This window comes from Gobius niger, assembly GCF_951799975.1.
Source record: "Gobius niger genome assembly, chromosome: 22".
Classification (NCBI taxonomy): domain Eukaryota; kingdom Metazoa; phylum Chordata; class Actinopteri; order Gobiiformes; family Gobiidae; genus Gobius; species Gobius niger.
Window position 1 is genome coordinate 8856235 of NC_136873.1, and position 13297 is coordinate 8869531.

General features: G+C 46.2%; 1 long non-coding RNA gene across 1 annotated transcript; it reads right to left on the reverse strand.

Annotated features, from left to right (window-relative positions):
* Positions 1-9895: 9895 nt before the first annotated feature.
* On the reverse strand, positions 9896-12381 carry LOC306981382. The gene is made up of 2 exons (XR_013794102.1): positions 12335-12381; positions 9896-10296 (listed from the first exon to the last, which is right to left on the reverse strand). It is a non-coding gene; the product is annotated as an uncharacterized lncRNA (long non-coding RNA).
* Between the last annotated feature and the right edge of the window lie 916 nt (positions 12382-13297).

The window sequence follows — 13297 nt, forward strand, 5'->3', positions numbered from 1 at the left end:
CCAGGACATACGTGAGGACCAGGACATACATGAGGACCAGGACATACATGAGGACCAGGACATACATGAGGACCAGGACATACGTGAGGACCAGGACATACGTGAGGACCAGGACATACGTGAGGACCAGGTCATACGTGAGGACCAGGACATACGTGAGGACCAGGACATACGTGAGGACCAGGACATACGTGAGGACCAGGCCATACGTGAGGACCAGGACATACGTGAGGACCAGGACATACGTGAGGACCAGGACATACATGAGGACCAGGACATACATGAGGACAAGGACATACGTGAGGACCAGGACATACGTGAGGACCAGGACATACGTGAGGACCAGGACATACGTGAGGACCAGGACATACGTGAGGACCAGGACATACGTGAGGACCAGGACATACGTGAGGACCAGGACATACGTGAGGACCAGGACATACATGAGGACCAGGACATACGTGAGGACCAGGACATACGTGAGGACCAGGTCATACGTGAGGACCAGGACATACGTGAGGACCAGGACATACATGAGGACCAGGTCATACATGAGGACCAGGACATACGTGAGGACCAGGACATACGTGAGGACCAGGACATACGTGAGGACCAGGACATACGTGAGGACCAGGACATACGTGAGGACCAGGACATACGTGAGGACCAGGACATACGTGAGGACCAGGACATACATGAGGACCAGGACATACGTGAGGACCAGGACATACGTGAGGACCAGGACATACATGAGGACCAGGACATACATGAGGACCAGGACATACGTGAGGACCAGGACATACGTGAGGACCAGGACATACGTGAGGACCAGGTCATACGTGAGGACCAGGACATACGTGAGGACCAGGACATACGTGAGGACCAGGACATACGTGAGGACCAGGACATACGTGAGGACCAGGTCATACATGAGGACCAGGACATACGTGAGGACCAGGACATACGTGAGGACCAGGACATACGTGAGGACCAGGACATACGTGAGGACCAGGACATACGTGAGGACCAGGTCATACGTGAGGACCAGGGCATACGTGAGGACCAGGGCATACGTGAGGACCAGGTCATACGTGAGGACCAGGACATACATGAGGACCAGGACATACATGAGGACCAGGACATACGTGAGGACCAGGACATACATGAGGACCAGGACATACGTGAGGACCAGGTCATACGTGAGGACCAGGACATACGTGAGGACCAGGACATACATGAGGACCAGGACATACATGAGGACCAGGACATACGTGAGGACCAGGACATACGTGAGGACCAGGACATACGTGAGGACCAGGACATACATGAGGACCAGGTCATACGTGAGGACCAGGGCATACGTGAGGACCAGGTCATACGTGAGGACCAGGACATACATGAGGACCAGGACATACGTGAGGACCAGGTCATACGTGAGGACCAGGACATACGTGAGGACCAGGACATACGTGAGGACCAGGACATACGTGAGGACCAGGACATACATGAGGACCAGGACATACGTGAGGACCAGGTCATACGTGAGGACCAGGACATACGTGAGGACCAGGTCATACGTGAGGACCAGGTCATACGTGAGGACCAGGACATACATGAGGACCAGGACATACGTGAGGACCAGGACATACGTGAGGACCAGGACATACGTGAGGACCAGGTCATACATGAGGACCAGGACATACGTGAGGACCAGGACATACGTGAGGACCAGGACATACGTGAGGACCAGGTCATACATGAGGACCAGGACATACGTGAGGACCAGGTCATACGTGAGGACCAGGACATACGTGAGGACCAGGGCATACGTGAGGACCAGGACATACATGAGGACCAGGACATACGTGAGGACCAGGACATACATGAGGACCAGGACATACATGAGGACCAGGACATACGTGAGGACCAGGACATACGTGAGGACCAGGACATACGTGAGGACCAGGACATACGTGAGGACCAGGACATACATGAGGACCAGGACATACATGAGGACCAGGACATACGTGAGGACCAGGACATACGTGAGGACCAGGTCATACATGAGGACCAGGACATACGTGAGGACCAGGACATACGTGAGGACCAGGACATACGTGAGGACCAGGACATACATGAGGACCAGGACATACGTGAGGACCAGGTCATACGTGAGGACCAGGACATACGTGAGGACCAGGACATACGTGAGGACCAGGACATACATGAGGACCAGGACATACATGAGGACCAGGTCATACGTGAGGACCAGGACATACGTGAGGACCAGGACATACGTGAGGACCAGGTCATACGTGAGGACCAGGACATACGTGAGGACCAGGACATACGTGAGGACCAGGACATACGTGAGGACCAGGACATACGTGAGGACCAGGACATACGTGAGGACCAGGACATACGTGAGGACCAGGCCATACGTGAGGACCAGGACATACATGAGGACCAGGACATACGTGAGGACCAGGACATACGTGAGGACCAGGACATACGTGAGGACCAGGACATACGTGAGGACCAGGTCATACGTGAGGACCAGGTCATACGTGAGGACCAGGACATACGTGAGGACCAGGACATACGTGAGGACCAGGACATACGTGAGGACCAGGACATACATGAGGACCAGGACATACGTGAGGACCAGGACATACGTGAGGACCAGGACATACGTGAGGACCAGGACATACGTGAGGACCAGGACATACGTGAGGACCAGGACATACGTGAGGACCAGGACATACGTGAGGACCAGGACATACGTGAGGACCAGGACATACGTGAGGACCAGGACATACATGAGGACCAGGTCATACGTGAGGACCAGGACATACGTGAGGACCAGGACATACGTGAGGACCAGGACATACATGAGGACCAGGACATACGTGAGGACCAGGCCCAGACTGTGGCCTTTCTCGTGAGTCGGCTACATGACGTCCCATCACTTTGAGCTCAATGTTAATGTTTTGACTGCAAGATGAATTTACCCACGGGTATAAATAAAGTAACCAAACCTATGAATTGTGCTCAACAATGGTTGTGTAAAGCCCGATATCACAAAGGGACAGGGCTGCACCAAACATAAAGCAATGAAACTAAACAGCAAAAGAGAAAATGTAAAGTTCAGGCAAATGAAGCATCCAGGCAAACATAAAGCAGCCGTGTGGGCGTCGCCGTCCTTAGACTCTCGGAGAGGAATAACTCAAAAACCCAAACCTCGAGGAGAACCACAGGAGAGACCCACTCCCATGGTCCTCTCCTTCTCATTCCAACACATAAACTTTCCTCTCCTGAACTTTAATCTCAACGTATTGTACCATTTATTTGTATAATATCCAACAATGAGCAGAAATATAACATGTTTCCTTTTCCATCAGAAATGTTCATGATCACTAAGAGCCACAAAATAAACATTCACAATGAATGAATATTCTAACCCTAACCCTAACATGTATCAGATATCTCTGTATCAAACCATATGTTTTATAGTCTGTTTGTTTATGATTCACTCACCAGGAGCTTCAGCCATGTCTCAGTCACGGATTCAGCTGCAGAAAGAAACAGAACATTAAATACTGTTGGTATAGGTTTGTCTGGTTAATTATTACAACATAAACGTTAGATGGAGTCAGAGAATTATAACTTTGAAGAATGTCTCCCCGACTCTTGTGAAGAACATTCATGCAGGCTTTTGAAATAACACACAAGAAAAACAAAACAACAAAAATGGAGATAGAAAAACGCTCTCATTCACAAACAATGGCTGCTCAGTCCAGTCCACGTCGTATTGAGTTCATATCGAGTTCATATCGAGACTGAGCACGTCGAGCCTCATGAGGTCACATTACAAGTCACTGTAAGAACCACCAGATGGCGCTGTTTCTCTTTAACACAGACGTCTACAGACCTGACCACAGGCTGCGCTGTTGCTTCTAAGACATGAATGAAAACAGTTTCCTGATTCTGAACATAATCATACAGGCCTTCCCTGTGATGGGATCAGCTTGTCAAAGACACGTCACTCTGAGTAATGTATTTAGGCCAAAAAATAGTTTCTATTATTATTATTAATTATTATTATTATTATTATTATTATTATTATTATTATTATTATTATTATTATTATTATTAAGTCTTTAATCTCAGTTTTGACCCCCTGAACATTAACGAAAAGTGATTTTTTAAGAGGCCACTAACTTTGCATAAGTAAACGTACAGTATATTTCCCTACTGTTGGATGTGAACACAATAACAGCACATACTACAGTTTTATTTACTTTTGTGTAATTTTTAGGCATGAGCCACAGTTTGAAGATAATCCGGTAAAGACTGTTTGTGAAACCAGAGGTGCTTCAAATGAACCACCTGAGGAAATCCTTCATTGATCTGGGGAAATCACCTGAAGGTCTTGATGCTTCAAACTACAATAGTAATGGCAAGTTAGTTTAACAGGTTTTATTATTTGTAGTAGGTTTTGTAGAATAAAGTGAAACATGTAATGAAAAGATCAAACTCACTGAACTGCAGGTGAGAAGTGCTCACTTTGATAGTCTTCTTCCTGAGGGAAGAGGGACAAACAGTTGGTTGGAGTGGTGTGGGGGATCCCCATGATGATCCCTAATGATTCCCTATGATTCCCCATGATCCCCCATGACCCCCATGGTCCCCCATGATCCTCCATGACCCCCATGATCCCCCATGATCCAGATCCCCATGATGATCCCTAATGATTCCCTATGATCCCCCATGATCCCCATGACCCCCCATGATGATCCCCCATGATCCTCCATGATCCCCCATGATCCTCCATGATCCCCCATGATCCTCCATGATCCCCCATGATCCTCCATGATCCCCCATGATCCCCCATGATCCCCCATGATGATCTCTAATGATCCCCTATGATCCCCCATGATGATCCCTGTTCCTTGTGGATCGTCTTCTGCAGTGCTCGTGAATGTCACTGAAGTGTGACCTTATTAACACGTCATTACTATTCTATAATGTGATTGTAGATCTTTCTCCTAAACGTAACTGACGTGTTTGCTGCTCTCTAAAAGGACTCAGCCGTCAGCAGGGGGCGCTGTCTCTTAATGCGACTGTGGGGGCTCTGCTGTGATGGATGTGTTGATTCTGAGGCGGCTCCGGTCTGCGTGACCCTTTTCTAACAAACAGGAAGGGCTGGGCTTCCTCTTCACTCTGCTGTGGGTGTCGATAGAGGAGTTTACAGACGAGTGTTACGGAGAATCTGAAGTATTTACATTTACCCACGACCTTTTACTCCCCTTTAACCTCTGACCTCTGTGGGTTAAATCATGAACAACATGCGAGTGCGGACGATACTCATGCACCCGAAACTAAGTCTAGAGGCTTCAGTCTGAAACTAAGTCTAGAAGCTTCAGTCTGAAACTAAGTCTAGAGGCTTCAGTCTGAAACTAAGTCTAGAGGCTTCAGTCTGAAACTAAGTCTAGGCTTCAGTCTGAAACTAAGTCTAGAGGCTTCAGTCTGAAACTAAGTCTAGAGGCTTCAGTCTGAAACTAAGTCTAGAGGCTTCAGTCTGAAACTAAGTCTAGAGGCTTCAGTCTGAAACTAAGTCTAGAGGCTTCAGTCTGAAACTAAGTCTAGAGGCTTCAGTCTGAAACTAAGTCTAGAGGCTTCAGTCTGAAACTAAGTCTAGAGGCTTCAGTCTGAAACTAAGTCTAGAGGCTTCAGTCTGAAACTAAGTCTAGAGGCTTCAGTCTGAAACTAAGTCTAGAGGCTTCAGTCTGAAACTAAGTCTAGAGGCTTCAGTCTGAAACTAAGTCTAGAGGCTTCAGTCTGAAACTAAGTCTAGAGGCTTCAGTCTGAAACTAAGTCTAGAGGCTTCAGTCTGAAACTAAGTCTAGAAGCTTCAGTCTGAAACTAAGTCTAGAGGCTTCAGTCTGAAACTAAGTCTAGGCTTCAGTCTGAAACTAAGTCTAGAGGCTTCAGTCTGAAACTAAGTCTAGAGGCTTCAGTCTGAAACTAAATCTAGAAGAATCTGGGACTGAAGCCAAAGTGTCCCGTTCCTCTCAGTCCCATAAAGATCAGTCTGGTCATGTTCCTGATGGAAACAGTGAATAAATAAAGCCTCACCTGGATCAGACGCTCACAGAAGCAGCTCAGGCAGATGTGAGGAGAGTTTGTCTGAGGCTCAGAGGGAAGAGCAGGTTTCTTGTAAAGCATGTGACCTGCTTCAGCCAATCACAGAGCAGCAGAGTTCACAGAGTTCACCCCAGAGTGGGCCGAAGCAAAAGCTTATAAACGCCCACCCCGAAATCATTACAATGAAAGTGTACATCACAACTATAGTACAAAAGAACATATTACAAAGTACGCGAGCCTTGGAACTCAGCATGGGCACACGTTACACACTGATACAATGATACGTTCAGTAGTTTAGTAGAAATATATTTAATGTGTGATTTCCAAGTGATTCTGTCGTCTGTAATAACTCCAAGGAATTTGATTTCATGCAAAGTTGAGTGATTATTCCTAAAACCAAACTGATTATCAGAGAGTCAGTTATTTCTTTCCATGAAGCTGTCGAGTCTAGAAGAAGAAGAAGAAGAAGAAGATCTTTATTTATATAGCTAGAGTTAAAAACCGTCTCTAAGATTTGTGAGAATTGTGGTAAAAGGGAAACAGGCCTGTAGTTTGTAAAGAGATGTTTATCTCCAGCTTTGAACAGAGGAATCACTTTTGCTGCTTTCATATTATCAGGTCCAGTTTGTAAAGTCACAGATGTGTTAGAGATACTTTCAATGACTGATTTTACGGTAAATCAATAACCTGTTGAAGTTTTATTTCTACACCGTCTGACTATGTCCAGTATCTGCTTTTCCTCCACTGGGCTGAGGAACAAGGACACAGGATTTCTGTCCATCAGCTCCAGTTAAACCGTTACTTAAGGTTCGGTCCAACGTTGACGAAGAGTTTATTAAATGTATCGACTGCTTCATTCAGATTATTTATAGTTCTATCCTCATCTCTGAAATGTTGTGGATAATTAATCATTCTTGGTTTGTTTCTAATTATACTTTTTAAGATATTCCATAAGCCTTTCATATTATTCTTATTGTGATCTAATAACTTATTATAATACTCTTGTTTACATTTTCTAACAATACTTATATTTATCCTCAGCTTCTTTTGTTCTGTTTTTTATAAAGTTTTTGTAAAGATATTTTTTTTCTTGCATTTAGCTAACCCTTAGACATCCATGGATTATCCTCACACTTTCTGTTTCTACAGTTTCCTCATTGGGCAGTTTTTATCATACACTTTTTGAAATATCTGCTTTATCAGTGTCATTCTCTCTGTATAAATGACTCCATTCCTGCTTTTTCCTGGTTCATTTTTTGGTGATTATTTTTGTGATCACTGATGTCATTTATCATTAAACCGCTGATTGTATCATCTTCTATTTCATTAGAAAGAACGTTATCAATGAAAGTGGCACTGTGGGATGTGATTCTACTCGCTTTAGTTATTAGAGGAAACAAACCTATACTGAATAAAGTATTAATACATTCGTCTGTCTTTTTATGGATTGTTTGTATTTAACAGATCGATGTTGAAATCTCTCCCCACAAACGTGACTTTCTGATTAGTGCTTGAAAAGTCCATCCAGTTAGAAAAGGAGCTCCATAAACACAACTTACAATAATATTCTTGTAATTTCTACAGTAAGACATTCAAGAACATCATCCACCTCCATAGTCTTATTTTCACTCACTTTATAACTATAATGTGAGTCTACAAACATAGCTCCGCCCCCACCATGCTCGTTTCTTCTGTTCAAGCTCAAAAACTCATACCCTTCAACTGAAAACTCAATTTCTCTGTCAATCCACGTTTCTGAGATGAAGGTTACGTTGAACGGCTTAGTTTTAAGTAGTTCTTAATGTGATCAAAATGTGCACGAAGGCTTCGACTAAGTGGATAATAGAAAACGCATTAATGTTTTTGAAGATCCTGACAGTCATTAACAGTTCTAGTGAAAAGGTTGTTTTCAGGGTCGATGTCATTCTCAGTGCTCTGTACTTCATATTGCAGGTATTTAAAGTCCAGTTTCTGCTTCTGTAACTCTCCTTATTGAATGATCTAAATCGGGACTTCCTATGCTGAGGCTGGTCCTCACTTACTGGAAACGTCACTTTACTCCAGCTCAGGCAGATTGAGCAGAGTTTGTCTGAGGCTCAGAGGGACGAGCAGGGTTCCTGTAAAGCATGTGACCTGCTTCAGCCAATCACAGAGCAGCAGAGTTCACCCTGCCTGCAAACACTACAAAAAGTCACCATTTATTATAAGTGGATGAACTAATACTGGAATAATTCTTTCCTCCTGAGAGCAGATCGAAGCAGCTGGACGTCTTATCTCTCCCACACGTCAGCTTCCCCCACTCACGGTCCAGTCCCGGAGCTGAACCAGACACGGTCCAGTCCCGGAGCTGAACCAGACACGGTCCAGTCCCGGAGCTGAACCAGACACGGTCCAGTCCCGGAGCTGAACCAGACACGGTCCAGTCCCGGAGCTGAACCACTCATGGCCCAGTCCCGGAGCTGAACCACTCACGGTCCAGTCCCGGAGCTGAACCAGACACGGTCCAGTCCCGGAGCTGAACCAGACACGGTCCAGTCCCGGAGCTGAACCAGACACGGTCCAGTCCCGGAGCTGAACCAGACACGGACTGACACTGGCGCCAAAAACACTCACATCATTCATTTCAAGGACTATACAAATAACTGCACACACATCCCCTCCCTGACCCAAATACCTCTGTGTCTGTGTTCACCCCCGCCCTCCAGTGGACAGGCGGCCCCTCCCCTACAGCGCCTCCCCTACAGCGCCTCCCCTACAGCCCCTCCCCTACAGCGCCTCCCCTACAGCGCCTCCCCTACAGCCCCTCCCCTACAGCCCCTCCCCTACAGCCCCTCCCCTACAGCATCCCCTTTGCTGAAGGGGAAGTGACATCACCAACAGCGGTTCTTCTTCTTTAAAGTTATTGGTGAGCATGTCGCCCCCTAGTGTCCAACAACAACATGGTGTCCAAACAAAGACATTTAAGGAGGAATAAAATCCAAATGATCCAAACATTTCCCTTTAGTGTTATTTTATTTCAGCAGCTGTTTCTTAAAGCGACAGCAGCAAATGATCCAAGTGGGTTAAGCTTCTACTGAATGAAAACAAAAGCATTTAATCCGTTCAGGCCACGAGACGTTGTAGAGCGTACAGATACAATCCAGTATGTGTGTCCTTAAAGCAGCCTCTTTAAATATATAGACATGGAGCATCTAGTTTTCCTAAAGTGCACCCCCCTCATCACTCATCAACTTAACACAGTGTAACATTTCCACACCGCTCACAGCTGTTCCTCTAACTGTCATGTCTGACTCTAATGTGCTTTTTGAGATGGCACATCCTTTTGAACGCTGTCCCACACTCCCCACAGACGTGAAGACGCTCTGCTGAATGACACAGTTCATGTTTTACTAACTGATTTCGAGTCGTAAATGTTTTCCCACATGTTTCACAGCAGCACAGGTCGCGCCCCGAGTGCAGACGCTTGTGCTCGTTTAAGTTGGATTTACGTCTGAAGCTTTTCTCACACTCGTCACAGGGGAACCTCTTTTCACGGTGTGTGAGTTTGTGTTTTTGTAAAGTCGATAAGAGTCCAAAGGCTTTCCCACACTCGTCACAGCGGTGGTCTCGTTTTCCTGTGTGAATGACAGAGTGCTGTTTCAGTGCTACATTTTGTTTAAATGACACCCCACACTGGTCACATGAAAACGGCCGCTCTCCTGTGTGAACTCTCATGTGGACAGTGAGGTCACGGTTTGTCCCAAATCTCTTCCCACATGTTTCACAGCAGCACAGGGCGTGTCCCGAGTGCAGACGCTTGTGTATGTTTAAACTGGATTGAAGACTGAAGCTCTTCTCACACTCGTCACAGGGGAATCTTCTTTCACTGTGTGAGAGTTTGTGTGTTTTTAAAGCTGATGACTGTCCAAAGGCTTTCCCACACTGGTCACAGCGGTGGTTCTGTTCTTTTGTGTGAACAACAGCGTGTTGCTTCACTGTACTCTTATGTTTAAACGACTTCCCACACTGGCCACATGAAAACGGCCGCTCTCCTGTGTGAACTCTCATGTGGACAGTGAGATGTTGCTTTGAACTACACTCCTTCCAACACTGGTCACAGTGGTGGCGTTTCTCTGCAGAGGCTCCTTTAGCTTTGGGGGCAGCGTCTTCCTGTTAACACAAACAGAGTCAGAGTCAGTGACAGGTCAGTCCATCTGTGTTTCCCTCTGATCTGACAGACACAGCGGCCTCCATTACAAAGGGTCTGATGGAGCCAGAAGTGAGGCGCTGATGCTAACGATGCTAACGTGATGACACTGTCAGATGCTCTGCAGCTGCACTTTCCAACTCCTGAAACCAGTGCCTTTTTTAAATTTAGTAAACATCAGGATGTCCTACAACAGAAAGAACAAAGGCCACAGCAGCGTCACATGACACTTCATGTTTTTAGCAGATTTTCCACCGAACAAGAAGAGAAAATGTGCTCGTTGGTGCTGAAATGTCACTAGGGTTAGGTTTGGAGTTAGGGTTAGGCTCCTCATGTCACCGTCTCATCAGCCACAGGGAATTAGTCACGGGTCAATATAGACCACAGGGCATTGGTCACCGTCCCATCAGCCACAGGGCATTGGTCACAGGTCAATATAGACCACAGGGCATTGGTCACCGTCCCATCAGCCACAGGGCATTGGTCACAGGTCAATATAGACCACAGGGCATTGGTCACCGTCCCATCAGCCACAGGGCATTGGTCACAGGTCAATATAGACCACAGGGCATTGGTCACCGTCCCATCAGCCACAGGGCATTGGTCACGGGTCATTTTTTGCAAAACAAGTGCATGTATAACCATCTATTCATGGTCAAAATCAAAAAGAAGATTTAAATAATGACTAAAAGTGCATATTTTTGTACACAGACCAACACGAACATGTTAGTTGTACATGTGTAGATACAGTTGTTTACCTCAAAAACGCTGCAGATTCGTCTCAGTTTAAATTCTCTCTCGCTTCATTAAACTGTCTGGAAGGAATATTCAAAGCAAATGTATTTCTTGAGATTACGCGTTTGAACATTTCTGTTTTCCTCCTTCTGCAGCCTGTGCCGTGGATCGTCATAGGTTCGTCCACAGCACAAAGAACGTGGTGAAATGGCCACTGGTCTGGGTGGTGTTTTGGGGACCAGGAAAAACAGGAAGTTTACAAATACATCCTTTTCTTCACCATCTTTGCATTATGTCATCCACGTAGCAGTGAACATCATCAACACAGGCGACATAGAAGATACTTGCACGATCTCTTCCTTTGGAACTGCACTCGTGTGTTCACACTTCCTCAAGCAGAACCTGAAGCCGACCATGATCAGGACCAGCCTGTGTTTGTTTGGTTAAAACTCTACTTTTCCTCCTCAGGTTTTACTTTTGTCCAGTTACTTTGGCTGTAATTCTTTAGTTTGTACACTAGATGGAGCCAAGACAAGAGCATTGCTTCTCTTGCGCTGTAACAGATCTGTCATTTTATAAAACCGAGTTAGAGACCTGGATGTATCATTAAGTGTCCTTTGCAAAATAATAATGATGCCTTTGAACGAACCCTTAAACGAGAAACCGAAAGAGCAGAAGCACAGACAGAGGAACAAATGAAACTGCAGCAAATCAGGGCAAAGCTTCAGACCCGCCTCCTGAAAGACGGCCTGAAAATGCTCCTCTCTCCTCCTCTGATGAAGAACCCTGAACATTCTTCATTTGTTAACTATTGGACAAGCCTTTGAAGACTAGATGTCTTTAACAGACATGTAGGGCCAGATCTGGTGCACCATTCTAACCCTAACATGGAACACGCGTGGTCTTACATGTGGCGCAGGGAGACACACATGGGAGAGTCTGTTATTTAAGAAGAGGCGACTGAGCCGTGGTTCATTCAGAGCTGCTCTTCTTTCACATTATGTTCCTCTTTACATCACACAGGCTTCCTTTGAAACAGTAGATCATCGCCCCTAACACCAAAACAACAGTTTCCACAAATAAACCACACAGGCCTGTACGAGCCACAACACCAGGTTTAAGGTGACATTGTTTTCCACTTTTACTTCTTTCAGCTTTATTAAACATCGCGAGCTGCATCGTGCATGTTATAAAGCTCGGATTATCACAATGTTTGAGAGCCAGTCGACGTCTGATCAGTTCCACAAAAGGAAAAACAAGTCTTACCATTTTCACCAGTTTGTAACTTGTGTCTGGTCCGAAACGGAGCTGTGGAAAAGAGAAAGAAGTGAGAGAAGAGCTGGACTAATACAAGAACCACAGGTGTCACTGTAGAGGACGTTACAGGCAGTTCCCTCAGGCCACACAGATCGATCACATCCTGTGGTCACTCATGGACTGATGCTGCGTTCAAGGACCACAGGTGTCACTGTAGAGGACGTTACAGGCAGCTCCCTCAGGCCACACAGATCTATCACATCCTGTGGTCACTCATGGACTGATGCTGCGTTCAAGAACCACAGGTGTCACTGTAGAGGACGTTACAGGCAGTTCCCTCAGGCCACACAGATCTATCACATCCTGTGGTCACTCATGGACTGATGCTGCGTTCAAGAACCACAGGTGTCACTGTAGAGGACGTTACAGGCAGTTCCCTCAGGCCACACAGATCTATCACATCCTGTGGTCACTCATGGACTGATGCTGCGTTCAAGAACCACAGGTGTCACTGTAGAGGACGTTAAAGGCAGTTCCCTCAGGCCACACAGATCGATCACATCCTGTGGTCACTCATGCACTGATGCTGCGTTCAAGAACCACAGGTGTCACTGTAGAGGATGTTACAGGCAGTTCCCTCAGGCCACACAGATCGATCACATCACGTGGTCACTCATGCACTGATGCTGCGTTCAAGGACCACAGGTGTCACCGTAGAGGACGTTACAGGCAGCTCCCTCAGGCCACACAGATCCATCACATCCTGTGGTCACTCATGCACTGAAGTTCAAGGACACAGCTGAATCAGGACTACTTTGTTCTTAACCAGCGATGGTGAATGTAAAATCCATCTGCATCTTTCCCTCCCTGTGTTTGGAGAGGATTTACAGCTCGTCTCCACCGTTTCAGCTTCCACTGTTATAATGGTGCGTTTTACTGACGCTCTTTCACCGTTTCCTTTGTAGTTTTTTC